This window comes from Salmo trutta, chromosome 22 (assembly GCF_901001165.1).
Source record: "Salmo trutta chromosome 22, fSalTru1.1, whole genome shotgun sequence".
Taxonomy (NCBI): Eukaryota; Metazoa; Chordata; class Actinopteri; order Salmoniformes; family Salmonidae; genus Salmo; species Salmo trutta.
In genome coordinates this window covers 20,731,447-20,746,362 of record NC_042978.1, presented here as the reverse complement: position 1 = coordinate 20,746,362, position 14,916 = coordinate 20,731,447, and the positions used below count along the sequence as shown (strand labels likewise).

The following is a 14,916-nucleotide window of genomic DNA, read 5'->3' as shown; positions in this document are numbered from 1 at the left end:
CTGGTGTCCTGTGTGAACTTAAGTATGCCCCCTCTAATTCAACCATCCTTCTCTCTCTCCTGGCTTCCACAATCACCTGACTTCAACCCAATTGAGATGGTTTGGAATAAGTTGGACCGCAGAGTGAAGAAAAAGGAGCCAACAGGTGCTCAGCATATGTGGGAACTCCTTCAAGACTGTTTGAAAAGCATTCCAGGTGAAGCTGGTTGAGAGAATGCCTAGCGTGTGCAAAGCTGTCATCAAGGCAAAGGCTACTTTGAAGAATCTCAAATATATTTCCATTTGTTTAACACTTTTTTGGTGATTCCATATGTGTTATTTCATAGTTTTGATATATTCACTTATTCTACAATGTAGAAAATAGTAAAAATAAAGAAAAACCTTTGAATGAGTAGGTGTGTCCAAACTTTTGACTGGTACTGTATATCTTACTTGACCGCGTTTTCATGAATTTTATTATATCATCTTGAAAGCCATTCAAAAGACTATGGACATGGAAGTATGACGTAGGAAAGCATCATCTGCACAGGGTATTCATATTCAAAACCAGAGGCAACATCCTGGTACTTTGCCAGCTAGGAAAGATAGAAGAGAAAGCATAGAAACAAACGCTCTCTGTGGTAAACAGAAGCTATCGGTACGAACGGAGTGGTTTCTGAAGCCAATGTGGCATGTTGAAATCATTTTCTTCTTATAAATGTGGCTTTAGCATTTGAACTGTTTTAGCTATAAGCTTTTATGACCCCATTCCAAAAGTTAAGACTCCGGAGCATGTACGTGCCTTCTGTACATGGTAGCATTAACCATTATTAGCTAGCAAAGTTCGTAAAAATACCTAGCAATGCTAACGTTAGCTAGCTAAAATCTGGTGCTCTCCCTCAATCATAGCTAGCTGGTTAACGTTATACTGCATCTTAAGTCTATCTGACGACATCACAATGATGACAAAGGGTTTTCCAACCAATTGTTTTTAGAAATGTAATTGTATTTCCAAGCACTTTTGACAAAATCTTCACCGGCGCCAACTGACAATGCAAACATTTTTTATAAAATCTACAACCCATGACGACTGTAACGTATTCATTTGATTTTTTATTGTCAAATATTGGCCCAGCCTACGCTACTATTTACTTTTTGAAAAAGTGTTTCCGCCCGGTCTCGAACCGGGGACCTTTCGCGTGTTAGGCGAACGTGATAACCACTACACTACGGAAACTAAAGGCAAGATGCATCCTTTGGGTATGATAATGCCTAGAATTATGTTAGGGGGGGTGCTGTTCTGTCTAAGTTCGATTGTTCGCCTTTGATATCTCGGTGGCTCTTCCTTTGAGTGCAGGTACTCCAGTCCCTTCAGAATTTCCCCAAGTATGGTGTCAATATAGGTCTCTTTAGAGACCCAGGATGTAGTTGAGGAGAGAGATTGTGGGATGGGACGAAAAGAGAGAAAGCAAATGTACCTATGGTAAATGAAAATAAAGAGAAAAGGAAATAAATACAATACATCAGAGTTTTACAACAAGTTAACAAAATATCTACATACAAGGGACAGATTGGTGCACCATAGGTACATCCAGGCATCGGTAATTGTCCAACTCAAGGTGTAGAATAAAAATGCAACCCCCTCCCCAACGTAAAAGATATATTCACATGACCCTCCCCTGTAAAATAAATGAAACGCCGTCATATAATTAACTCAAAAATAATGTTTACGCCCACAAATAACAACAACCGTAGCGACCCTTTATTTTTCAATGTGGATATCGACTTTGCCACTTCAGCATACTTTTGTGGTACAGTTGATGCTATGCAGGGCTACAGGCCAGAAGGTTCGCCAACCACCACAGACGAGCGCATTCTCCCTGCTTGTTTCATTACTTCAAAATCAGAGCCGGTTGAAGACAATGATCAGCTAAGGGGGAATCAGACTTTCGACATTTTGATGCCATATTTACAATTATATAAAATATATACAACAAATGTTCCACCAACAGGTTTCTGTGCCAATGCACCACACAACCAATAAACAAAACATACCGATTTCGGGCACTTCAATATCATGGTTTGCGTTTTCAACACCACAATAAATAGACTATGTTAATCTCGACAAACAGAAAACACATCGATCCCAAACCTACCTAAATTTACCCAGTATTGAAGGCTTTGACTTGACATCTTTGAATGTCATTAAACTTTTTGGTGTTTTGTAACAGAAGACTCATTCCATTCATCAAATTGCTGCTGCACAGTTTGGGCTGATTGATTGATTTATTTTGTTTAATTTTAATTGATTGATTGATTTTATATACACAAATAATGTTAGAAGTGACTGGGATTGCACAGTAAAGTCGAGGACTTGTTTCCATTGTGGTCCCTACATTTGCTACAGCATATGCTACAGTAATATAAGGACTAAATGCGCTGTCTAATTGACACATCCCCATCTGGCTTTTGGGGGTCACCTTATTTTTAATTGTAAAGATGATTATTTCAACAAAAAAAATCAGCTGTAGAATTTTAAAACAGCATATCATATTGTTGCTTTAAATCAGTGTGCACGTGAGCACGCTGTCAGTCTTTCTCTCTCTCCATCAATTCCATTCAAATTGCATGGAAAATAGACAAATATAAATATCAATTGAGTGTACAAAACATAAATGACACCTGCTCTTTCCACGAAAGACTGACCAGGTGAAAGCTATGATCCCTTATTGATGGCACTTGTTAAAATCCACTTCAATCAAATCAAACCAAATGCTATTTGTCACATGCGTACCGTGAAATGCTTAATTACAAGCCCTTAACCAACAATGCAGTTCAAGAAATAGAGATAAAATATTTACTATATAAAAAAAATCGAATAAATCTAAAAGTAACACAATAAATGTACATAACAATAAGGAGGCTATATACTGGGGGTACGGTACCAAGTCAATGTGTGGGGGTACAGGTTAGTCGAGGTAATTTGTAAAGTGATTATGCATAGATAAACAGCGAGTAGCAGCAGTGTAAAAACAAAGGGGGGAGGGTCAATGTAAATAGTCCGGGTGGCCATTTGATTAGTTGTTCAGCAGTTTTTTGGCTTGGGGTTAGAAGCTGTTAAGGAGCCTTTTGGTCCTAGACTTGGCGCTCCGGTCCCGCTTGCCGTGCGGTAGCAGAGAGAACAGTCTATGACTTGGGTGGCTGGAGTCTTTGACAATTTTTTGGGCCTTCCTCTGACACCGCCTAGTATATAGGTCCTGGATGTCAGGAAGCTTGGCCTCAGTAATGTACTGGGCCGTACGCACTACCCTCTGTAACGCTTTATGGTCAGATGCCGAACAGTTGCCATGCCAGGTGGGGATGCAACCAGTCAGCATGCTCTTGATGGTGCAGCTGTAGAACTTTTTGAGGATCTGGGGATCCATGCTAAATATTTTCAGTCTCCTGAGGGGGAAAAGGTGTTGTCGTGCCCTCTTCACAACTATCTTGGTGTGTTTGGACCATGATGGTCTGTTGGTGATGTGGACACCAAGGAACTTGAAACTCTCGCCTCGCTCCACTTCATTCCTGTCAATGTTAATGGGGGCCTGTTCAGCCCTCCTTTTCCTATAGTCCATGATCAGCTCCTTTGTCTTGCTCACACTGAGAGAGAGGTTGTTGTCCTGGCACCACACTGCTAGGTCTCTGACCTCCTCCCTATAGGCTGTCTCATCATTGTTGGTGATCAGGCCGACCACTGTTGTGTCGTCAGCAAACTTAATGATGGTGTTGTAATCGTGTTTGGCCACGCAGTCGTGGGTGAACAGGGAATACAGGAGGGGACTAAGCACGCACCCCTGAGAGGCCCCAGTGTTGAGGATCAGCGTGGCAGATGGGTTGTTGCCTACCCTTACCATCTGGGGGTGGCCCGTCAGGAAGTCCAGGATCCAGTTGCAGAGGGAGGTGTTTAGTCCCAGGGTCCTTAGCTTAGTGATGAGCTGCGTGGGCACTATGGTGTTGAACGCTGAGCTGTAGTCAATGAACAGCATTCTCACATAGGTGTTCTTTTTGTCCAGGTGGGAAAGGGCAGTGTGGAGTGCAATTGAGATTGCGTCATCTGTGGATCTGTTGGGGCGGTATGCGAATTGGACTGGGTCTAGGGTTTCCGGTATGATGGTTTTGATGTGAGCCGTAACCAGCTTTTCAAAGCACTTCATGGCTACCGACGTGAGTGCTACGGGGCTGTAATCATTTAGGCTGGTTACCTTCGCTTTCTTGGCCACAGGGACTATCATGGTCTGTTTGAAACATGTAGGTATTACAGACTCGGCCAGGGAGAGGTTGAAAATGTCAGTGAAGCCACTTGCCAGTTGGTCCACGCATGCTTTGAGTACACGTCCTGGTAATCCGTCTGGCCCACGCAGCTTTGTGAATGTTGACCTGTAGATGAAGGGGAGGTGACAGGTTTTTAAGCCTTGAGACAATTCAGATATGGATTGTGTATGTGTGCCATTCAGAGGGTGAATGGGCAAGACACAAGATTTAAGTGCCTTTGGACGGGGTATGGTAGTAGGTGCCTGGCGCACCGGTTTGTGTTAACCAATTGCAACGCTGCTGGGTTTTTCATGCTCAACAGCTTCCCATGTGTATCAAGAATAGTCCACCACCCAAACTGTGGGAAGCATTGGAGTCAACATGGGCCAACATCCCTGTGGAATGGTTTTGACACCTTGTAGAGTCCATGTGCCAACGAATTGAGGCTGTTCTGTGGGCAAAAGGGGTGGGTACAACTCAAAATTAGGAAGGTGTCCTTAATGTTTTGTACACTCAGTGTATGTATGTAAACTCAGCAAAAAAAGAAACTGACCTTTTTCAGGACTCTGACTTTCAAAGATAATTCGTAAAAATCCAAATAACTTCACAGATATTAATTGCAAAAGGTTTAAACACTGTTTCCCATGCTTGTTCCTCTGTTCCTCTGGTGATGTGGAGGTTAATCTAGGTCCTGCAGTGCCTAGCTCCACTCCAACTCCCCAGGTGCTCTCATTTGTTGACTTCTGTAACCGTAAAAGCCTTGATTTCATGCATGTTAACAACACCCTCGACAACTGTGATTATTATTATTTGACCATGCTGGTCATTTATGAACATTTGAACATCTTGGCCATGTTCTGTTATAATCTCCACCCGGCACAGCCATAAGAGGACTGGCCACCCCTCATAGCCTGGTTCCTCTCTAGATTTCTTCCTAGGTTTTGGCCTTTCTAGGGAGTTTTTCCTAGCCACCATGCTTCTGCACCTGCATTGCTTGCTGTTTGGGGTTTTGGGCTGGGTTTCTGTACAGCACTTTGAGATATCAGCTGATGTAAGAAGGGCTATATAAATACATTTAATTTGATGTTAACATTAGAAGCCTACTTCCTATGTTTGTTTTACTCACTGCTTTAGCACACTCTGCCAACCCGGATGTCTTAGCCGTGTCTGAATCCTGGCTTAGGAAAACCACCAAAAACCCTGAAATCTCCATCGCTAACTATAAAATTTTCCGCCAAGATAGAACTGCCAAAGGGGGCGGAGTTGCAATCTACTGCAAAGATAACATGCAGAGTTCTGTATTACTATCCAAGTCTGTACCCAAACAATTTGAGCTTCTACTTCTAAAAATGCACCTTTCCAGAAACAAGTCTCTCACTGTTGCCGCTTGCTATAGACCTCCCTCTGCCCCCAGCTGTGCCCTTGATACCATATGTGAATTGATTGCCCCCCATCTATCTTCTGAGCTCATGCTGCTAGGTGACCTAAACTGGGACATGCTTAACACCCCGGCCATCCTACAATCTAAACTTGATGCCTTCAATCTCAAACAAATTATCAATGAACCTACCAGGTACAACCCCACATCCGTAAACATGGGCACCCTCATAGATGTCATCCTAACTAACTCGCCCTCCAAATACACCTCTGCTGTTTTCAATCAAGATCTCAGCGATCACTGCCTCATTGCCTGCATCCGTAATGGGTCTGCGACCAAACGACCACCCCTCATCACTGTCAAACGCTCCCTAAAACACTTCTGCGAGCAGGCCTTTCTAATCGACCTGGCCGGGGTATCCTGGAATGACATTGACCTCATCCCGTCAGTAGATGATGCCTGGCTTTTCTTTAAAAGTGCCTTCCTCACCATCTTAAGTAAGCATGCCCCACTCAAAAAAATTTAGAACTAGGAATAGATATAGTCCTTGGTTCACTCCAGACCTGTCTGCCCTTGACCAGCACAAAAACATCCTGGGGCGTTCTGCATTAGCATCGAATAGCCCCCGTGATATGCAACTTTTCAGGGAAGTTGGGAACAAATATACACAGGCAGTTAGAAAAGCTAAGGCTAGCTTTTTCAAACAGAAATTTGCATCCTGTAGTTCTGTGACATTGTAAAGTCCATGGAGAATAAGAGCACCTCCTCCCAGCTTCCCACTGCTCTGAGGCTAGGAAACACTGTTACCACCGATAAATCCACTATAATTGAGAATTTCAATAAGCATTTCTCTACAGCTGGCCATGCTTTCCACCTGGCTACCCCACCCCGGTCAACTGCCCGGCACCCTCCACAGCAACCTGCCAAAGCCCCCACCATTTCTCCTTCACCCAAATCCAGATAGCTGATGTTCTGAAAGAGCTGTCAAATCTGGACCCATACAAATCAGCCGGGCTAGACAATCTGGAACCTCTCTAAAATTATCTGCCGAAATTGTTGCAACCCCTATTACTTGCCTGTTCAACGTCTCTTTCGTATCGTCTGAGATTCCCAAAGCTTGGAAAGCTGCCGCGGTCATCCCCCTCTTCAAAGGGGGTGACACTCTAGACCCAAACTGCTACAGACCTATATCTATCCTACCCTGTCTTTCTAAGGTCTTCGAAAGCCAAGTTAACAAGCAGATTAACGACCATTTCGAATCCAACCGTACCTTCTCCGCTATGCAATCTGGTTTCAGAGCTTTCATGGGTGCACCTCAGCCACGCTCAAGGTCCTAAACGATATCATAACCACCATCGATAAGAGACATTACTGTGCAGCCGTATTCATCGACCTGGCCAAGGCTTTCGACTCTGTCAATCACCACATTCTTATTGGCAGACTCGACAGCCTTGGTTTCTCAAATGATTGCCTCGCCTGGTTTACCAACTACTACTCTGATAGAGTTCAGTGTGTCAAATCGGAGGGCCTGTTGTCCGGACCTCTGGCAGTCTCTATGGGTGTGCCACAGGGTTCAATTCTCGGGCCGACTCTCTTCTCTGTATACATCAATGATGTTGCTCTTGCTGCTGGTGATTCTCTGATCCACCTCTACGCAGACGACGCCATTCTGTATACTTCTGGCCCCTCTTTGGACACTGTGTTAACTAACCTCCAGACGAGCTTCAGTGCCATACAACTCTCCTTCCGTGGCCTCCAACTGCTCTTAAATGCAAGTAAAACTAAATGCATGCTATTCAATAAATCACTACCCGCACCTGCTCGCCAGTCCAGCATCACTACTCTGGACGGCTCTGACATAGAATACGTGGACAACTACAAATACCTGGGTGTCTGGTTAGACTGTAAACTCTCCGTCCAGACTCACATTAAGCATCTCCAATCCAAATTAAATCTAGAATCGGCTTCCTATATCATAACTATGCATCCTTCATTCAAGCTGCCGAACATACCCTCGTAAAACTGACCATCGTACCGATCCTCGACTTCGGCGATGTCATCTATAAAACAGCCTCCAACACTCTACTCAACAAACTGGATGCAGTCTATCACAGTGCCATCCTTTTTGTCACCAAAGCTCCATACACTACCCACCATTACGACCTGTACACTCTCGTTGATTGGCCCTCGCTTCATACTCGTCGCGAAACCCACTGGCTACAGGTTATATACAAGTCTCTGCTAGGTAAAGCCCCGCCTTATCTCAGCTCACTGGTCACCATAGCAGCACCCACTCGTAGCATGCACTCCAGCAGGTATATCTCACTGGTCACCCCCAAAGCCAATTCCCCCTTTGGTCGTCTTTCCTTCCAGTTCTCTGCTGCCAATGACTGGAACAAACTGCAAAAATCTCTGAAGCTGGAGACTCATATCTCCCTTACTAGGTTTAAGCACCAGCTGTCAGAGCAGCACACAGATCACTGCACCTGTACATAGCCCATCTGTAAACAGCCCATCTATCTACCTACCTCATCCCCATACTGTATTAATTTATCTATCTTGCTCCTTTGCACCCCAGTATCTCTACTTGCACATTCATCTTCTGCACATCTCCCATACCAGTGTTTAATTGCTATATTGTAATTACTTCGCCACCATGGCCTATTTATTGCCTTAACTTACCTCATTTGCACTCACTGTATATAGACTTTTTGTTTTCTTTTGTTCTACTGTATTATTGACTGTATGTTTTGTTTATTCCATGTGTAACTGTGTTGTTGTATGTGTCGAATTGCTATGCTTTATCTTGGCCAGGTCGCAGTTGCAAATGAGAACTTGTTCTCAACTAGCCTACCTGGTTAAATAAAGGTGAAATAAAAAAAATGAAAATAAAAAAGTTCAATGAACCATAAACAATTAATGACCATGCACCTGTGGAACAGTTGTTAAGTCACTAACAGCTTACAGACGGTAGGCAATTAAGGCCAGAGTTATGAAAACTTAGGACACTAAAGAGGCCTTTCTACTGACTCTGAAAAATACCAAAAGGAAGATGCCCATGGTCCCTGCTCATCTGCGTGAATGTGCCTTAGGAATGCTGCAAGGAGGCATGAGGACTGCAGAAGTGGCCAGGGCAATAAATTGCAATGTCCGTACTGTGAGAGGCCTAAGACAGCGCTACAGGGAGACAGGACGGACAGCTGATCGTCCTCACAGTGGCAGACCACGTGTAACAACACCTGCACAGGATCGGTACATCTGAACACCACACCTGCGGGACAGGTACAGGATGGCAACAACAACTGCCCGAGTTACACCAGGAACGCACAATCCCTCCATCAGTGCTCAAATTGTCCGCAATAGACTGTGAGAAGGCTGGACTGAGGGCTTGTAGGCCTGTTGTAAGGCAGGTCCTCACCAGACATCACCGGCAACAACGTTGCCAATGGATACAAACCTACCGTCGCTGGACCAGACAGGACTGGCGAAAAGTGCTCTTCTCTGACAAGTCACGGTTTTGTCTCACCAGGGGTGATGGTCGGATTCACGTTTATCGGCAAAGACATGAGCGTTACACCGAGGCCTGTACTCTGGAGCTGGATAGATTTAGAGGTGGAGGGTCCGTCATTGCGGTGTGTCACAGCATCATCGGACTGAGCGTGTTGTCATTGCAGGCAATCTTGACGCTGTGCTTTACAGGAAAGATCCTCCTCCCTCATGTGGTACCCTTCCTGCAGGCTCATCCTGACATGACCCTCCAGCATGACAATGCCACCAGCCATACTGTGTGTGATTTCCTGCAAGACAAGAATGTCAGTGTTCTGCCATGGCCAGCGAAGAGCCCGGATCTCAATCCCATTGAGCACGTCTGGGACCTGTTGGATCGGAGGGTAAGGGCTAGGGCCATTCCTCCCAGAAATGTCCAGGAACTTGCAGGTGCCTTGGTGGAAGAGTGGGGTAACATCTCACAGCAAGAACTGGCAAATCTGGTGCAGTCCATGAGGAAGAGATACACTGCAGTACTTAATGCAGCTGGTGGCCACACCAGATACTAACTGTTACTTTTGATTTTGACCCCCCTTTGTTCAGGGACACATTATTAAATTTCTGTTAGTCGCATGTCTGTGGAACTTGTTCAGTTTAGGTCTCAGTTGTTGAATCTTGTTATGTTCATACAAATATTTACACATGTTAAGTTTGCTGAAAATGAACGCAGTTGACAGTGAGAGGACGTTTCGTTTTTTGTTGAGTTTATGTATGTATGTATGTATGTATGTATGTATGTATGTATGTATGTATGTATGCATGCATGCATGCATGCATGCATGCACTGAACAAAAATATAAATGCAACATGCAACATTTTCTGAGATTTTACTGAGTTACAGTTCATATGAGGAAACCAGTCAATTAATTTGGCCCTAATCTATGGATTTCACATGACTGGGAATACAGATATGCATCTGTTAGTCAGATACCTTAAAAACAAATGGACCTCGGGATCTCGTCAAAGTATTTTTGTGCATTGAAATTGCAATATATAAAATGCAATTGTGTTCATTGTCGGTAAATTATACCTGCCCATACCATAACCCCACCTCCACCATGAGGCACTCTGTTCACAACGTTGACATCGGAAAACCGCTCACCCACACATAGTCTGGGGATTTGAGGCCGGTTGATCGTACTGCCAACTTCATTAAAATTATGTTGGAGGCGGTTTATGGTAGAGAAATTAAGATTAGATTATCTGACAATAGCTCTGGTGGACATTCCTGAAGTCAGCATGCCAACTGCAACTTGAGACATATGTGGCATTGTATTGTGTGACAAAACTGCACATTTTAGAGTGGCCTTTTATTGTCCACAGCACAAGGTGTATCTGTGTAACGATCATGCTGTTTAATCAGCTTTTTGAAACGCCACAACTTTCAGGTGGATGGATCATCTTGGCAAAGGAGAAATGCTCACTAACAGAGATGTAAAAAAAATTATGCACAAAATTAGAGAGAAATAAACTTTTAATGCATATGGAACATTTCTGGGATCTTTTATTTCAGCTCATGAAACATGGGACCAACACTTTACATGTGTTTTATATTTTTGTTATATATACAGTACCAGTCAAAAGGACACACCTACTCATTCCAGGGTTTATCATTTTTACTATTTTCAACATTGTAGAATAATAGTGAAGACATCAAAACTATGAAATAACACATATGGAATCATGTAGTAACCAAAGAAGTGTTAAACAAATCAAAATATATTTTACATTTGAGATTCAGCAAAGTAGCCACCCTTTGCCTTGATGACAGCTTTGCACTCTTGGCTGTGTTGCTTAGGGTCGTTGTCCTGTTGGAAGGTGAACCTTTGCCCCAGTCTGAGGTCCTGAGCACTCTGGATCAGGTTTTCATCAAAGATCTCTCTGTACTTTGCACCGTTCATCTTTGCCTCGATCGTGACTAGTCTCCCAGTCCCTGCCGCTGAAAAACATCCCATTTACATTTACATTTAAGTCATTTAGCAGACGCTCTTATCCAGAGCGACTTACAAATTGGTGCATTCACCTTATGATATCCAGTGGAACAACCACTTTACAATAGTGCATCTAAATCTTTTAAGGGAGGGGGGGGTTAGAAGGATTACTTTATCCTATCCCAGGTATTCCTTAAAGAGGTGGGGTTTCAGGTGTCTCCGGAAGGTGGTGATTGACTCCGCTGTCCTGGCATCGTGAGGGAGCTTGTTCCACCATTGGGGTGCCAGAGCAGCGAACAGTTTGGACTGGGCTGAGCGGGAACCGTGCTTCCTCAGAGGTAGGGGGGCCAGCAGGCCAGAGGTGGATGAACGCAGTGCCCTTGTTTGCGTGTAGGGCCTGATCAGAGCCTGAAGGTATGGAGGTGCCGTTCCCCTCACAGCTCCGTAGGCAAGCACCATGGTCTTGTAGCGGATACGAGCTTCAACTGGAAGCCAGTGGAGAGAGCGGAGGAGCGGGGTGACGTGAGAGAACTTGGGAAGGTTGAACACCAGACGGCCTGCGGCGTTCTGGATGAGTTGTAGGGGTTTAATGGCACAGGCAGGGAGCCCAGCCAACAGCGAGTTGCAGTAATCCAGACGGGAGATGACAAGTGCCTGGATTAGGACCTGCGTCGCTTCCTGTGTGAGGCAGGGTCGTACTCTGCGAATGTTGTAGAGCATGAACCTACAGGATCGGGTCACCGCCTTGATGTTAGTGGAGAACGACAGGGTGTTGTCCAGGATCACGCCAAGGTTCTTAGCACTCTGGGAGGAGGACACAAGGGAGTTGTCAACCGTGATGGTGAGATCATGGAACGGGCAGTCCTTCCCCGGGAGGAAGAGCAGCTCCGTCTTGCCGAGGTTCAGCTTGAGGTGGTGATCCGTCATCCACACTGATATGTCTGCCAGACATGCAGAGATGCGATTCGCCGCCTGATTATCAGAAGGGGGAAAGGAGAAGATTAATTGTGTGTCGTCTGCATAGCAATGATAGGAGAGACCATGTGAGGATATGACAGAGCCAAGTGACTTGGTGTATAGCGAGAATAGGAGAGGGCCTAGAACAGAGCCCTGGGGGACACCAGTGGTGCGCGTACACATATGCGGAGACAGATTCTCGCCACGCCACCTGGTAGGAGCGACCTGTCAGGTAGGACGCAATCCAAGCGTGGGCCGCGCCGGAGATGCCCAACTCGGAGAGGGTGGAGAGGAGGATCTGATGGTTCACAGTATCAAAGGCAGCAGATAGGTCTAGAAGGATGAGAGCAGAGGAGAGAGAGTTAGCTTTAGCAGTGCGGAGAGCCTCCGTGACACAGAGAAGAGCAGTCTCAGTTGAATGCCCAGTCTTGAAACCTGACTGATTAGGATCAAGAAGGTCATTCTGAGAGAGATAGCAGGAGAGCTGGCCAAGGATGGCACGTTCAAGAGTTTTGGAGAGAAAAGAAAGAAGGGATACTGGTCTGTAGTTGTTGACATGGGAGGGATCGAGTGTAGGTTTTTTCAGAAGGGGTGCAACTCTCGCTCTCTTGAAGACGGAAGGGACGTAGCCAGTGGTCAATGATGAGTTGATGAGCGAGGTGAGGTAGGGGAGAAGGTCTCCGGAAATGGTCTGGAGAAGAGAGGACGGGATAGGGTCTAGTGGGCAGGTTGTTGGTCGGCCGGCCGTCACAAGACGCGAGATTTCATCTGGAAAGAGAGGGGAGAAAGAGGTCAAAGCACAGGGTAGGGCAGTGTGAGCAGGACCAGCGTTGTCGTTTGACTTAGCAAACGAGGATCGGATATCGTCAACCTTCTTTTCAAAATGGTTGACGAAGTCATCCGCAGAGAGGTATGGGGGGGGAGGGGGAGGAGGATTCAGGAGGGAGGAGAAGGTAGCAAAGAGCTTCCTAGGGTTAGAGGCAGATGCTTGGAATTTAGAGTGGTAGAAAGTGGCTTTAGCAGCAGAAACAGAAGAGGAGAATGTAGAGAGGAGGGAGTGAAAGGATGCCAGGTCCGCAGGGAGGCGAGTTTTCCTCCATTTCTGCTCGGCTGCCCGGAGCCCTGTTCTGTGAGCTCGCAGTGAGTCGTCGAGCCACGGAGCAGGAGGGGAGGACCGAGCCGGCCTGGAGGATATGGAACAGAGAAAATCAAAGGATGCAGAAAGGGAGGAGAGGAGGGTTGAGGAGGCAGAATCAGGAGATTGGAGAAGGTTTGAGCAGAGGGAAGAGATGATAGGATGGAAGAGGAGAGAGTAGCGGGAGAGAGAGAGCGAAGTTTGGGACGGCGCAATACCATCCGAGTAGGGGCAGAGTGAGAAGTGTTGGATGAGAGCGAGAGGGAAAAGGATACAAGGTAGTGGTCGGAGATTTGGAGGGGAGTTGCAATGAGATTAGTGGAAGAACAGCATCTAGTAAAGATGAGGTCAAGCGTATTGCCTGCCTTGTGAGTAGGGGGGTAAGGTGAGAGGGTGAGGTCAAAAGAGGAGAGGAGTGGAAAGAAGGAGGCAGAGAGGAATGAGTCAAAGGTAGACGTGGGGAGGTTAAAGTCACCCAGAACTGTGAGAGGTGAGCCATCCTCAGGAAAGGAACTTATCAAGGCGTCAAGCTCATTGATGAACTCTCCAAGGGAACCTGGAGGGCGATAAATGATAAGGATGTTAAGCTTGAAAGGGCTGGTAACTGTGACAGCATGGAATTCAAATGAGGAGATAGACAGATGGGTCAGGTCATCCCCACAGCATGAGGCTGCCAGACTCTGGTCTGATGAAACCAAGATTGAACTCTTTGGCCTGAATGCCAAGCGTCATGTCTGGAGGAAACCTGGCACCATCCCTACGGTGAAGCATAAAATCTGAGAAATTGCTTGTTTTTGTTATATATACACTGCATGTTTTACATAAATAATAAAAACACTTGATATTTCAACTTTCACAAGTGGGTGGTTTTAAATGTGGAATGCCTGTCATATGCCAAATGCACAGCCAACACTTCATAACTCTTCAAAATAGTTGTTCACCCTTGGGAGGGATCAGAGAATTGTATCATTCAACAGAGTGACAATGAAGAGGTAGAGAGCAGGATGAGTGATTCAGATTAAGAGCCAAAGGCCTGAGGCTACAAAGACGACCTGCAAATGACTGGCCAGGCCACCACACACACAAGCAGAATTTCAGCACTGTTAAGCACTGATTAAGTCATCATTATAGGAAAAGGCACAATTACTTCATTATTGTGGAGATGATTTCTCTTTCTATTGAATTGCTGTGTCCATATATGACATTTTATTACAGGGAATATCATGGAACTATGTATGGTACTATACAGTGTGTTCTGAAATTATTCAGACCCCTTGACTTTTTCCACATTTTGTTACGTTACTTTTGCCTTATGGCAAGGTGGTCCATCATGCTGGAAACGGCATTGTTCGTCACCAAACTGTTCCTGGATGGTTGGGAGAAGTTGCTCTCGGAGGATGTGTTGGTACCATTCTTTATTCATGGCTGTGTTCTTAGGCAAAATTGTGAGTGAGCCCACTCCCTTGGCTGAGAAACAACCCCACACATGAATGGTCTCAGGATACTTTACTGTTGGCATGACACAGGACTGATGGTAGCGCTCACCTAGTCTTCTCCAGACAAGCTTTTTTCCGGATGCCCCAAACAATCGGAAAGGGGATTCATCAGAGAAAATGACTTCACCCCAGTCCTCAGCAGTCATCAATCCCTGTACCTTTTGCAGAATATCTGTCTGTCCCTGATGTTTTTCCTGGAGA

At 45.3% G+C, this 14,916-nt stretch overlaps 1 non-coding gene across 1 annotated transcript; it reads right to left on the bottom strand.

Annotated features, from left to right (window-relative positions):
• Positions 1-1,143: 1,143 nt before the first annotated feature.
• trnav-aac (transfer RNA valine (anticodon AAC)) lies at positions 1,144-1,216 on the bottom strand. The gene has a single exon. It is a non-coding gene; the product is annotated as a tRNA-Val (tRNA).
• Between the last annotated feature and the right edge of the window lie 13,700 nt (positions 1,217-14,916).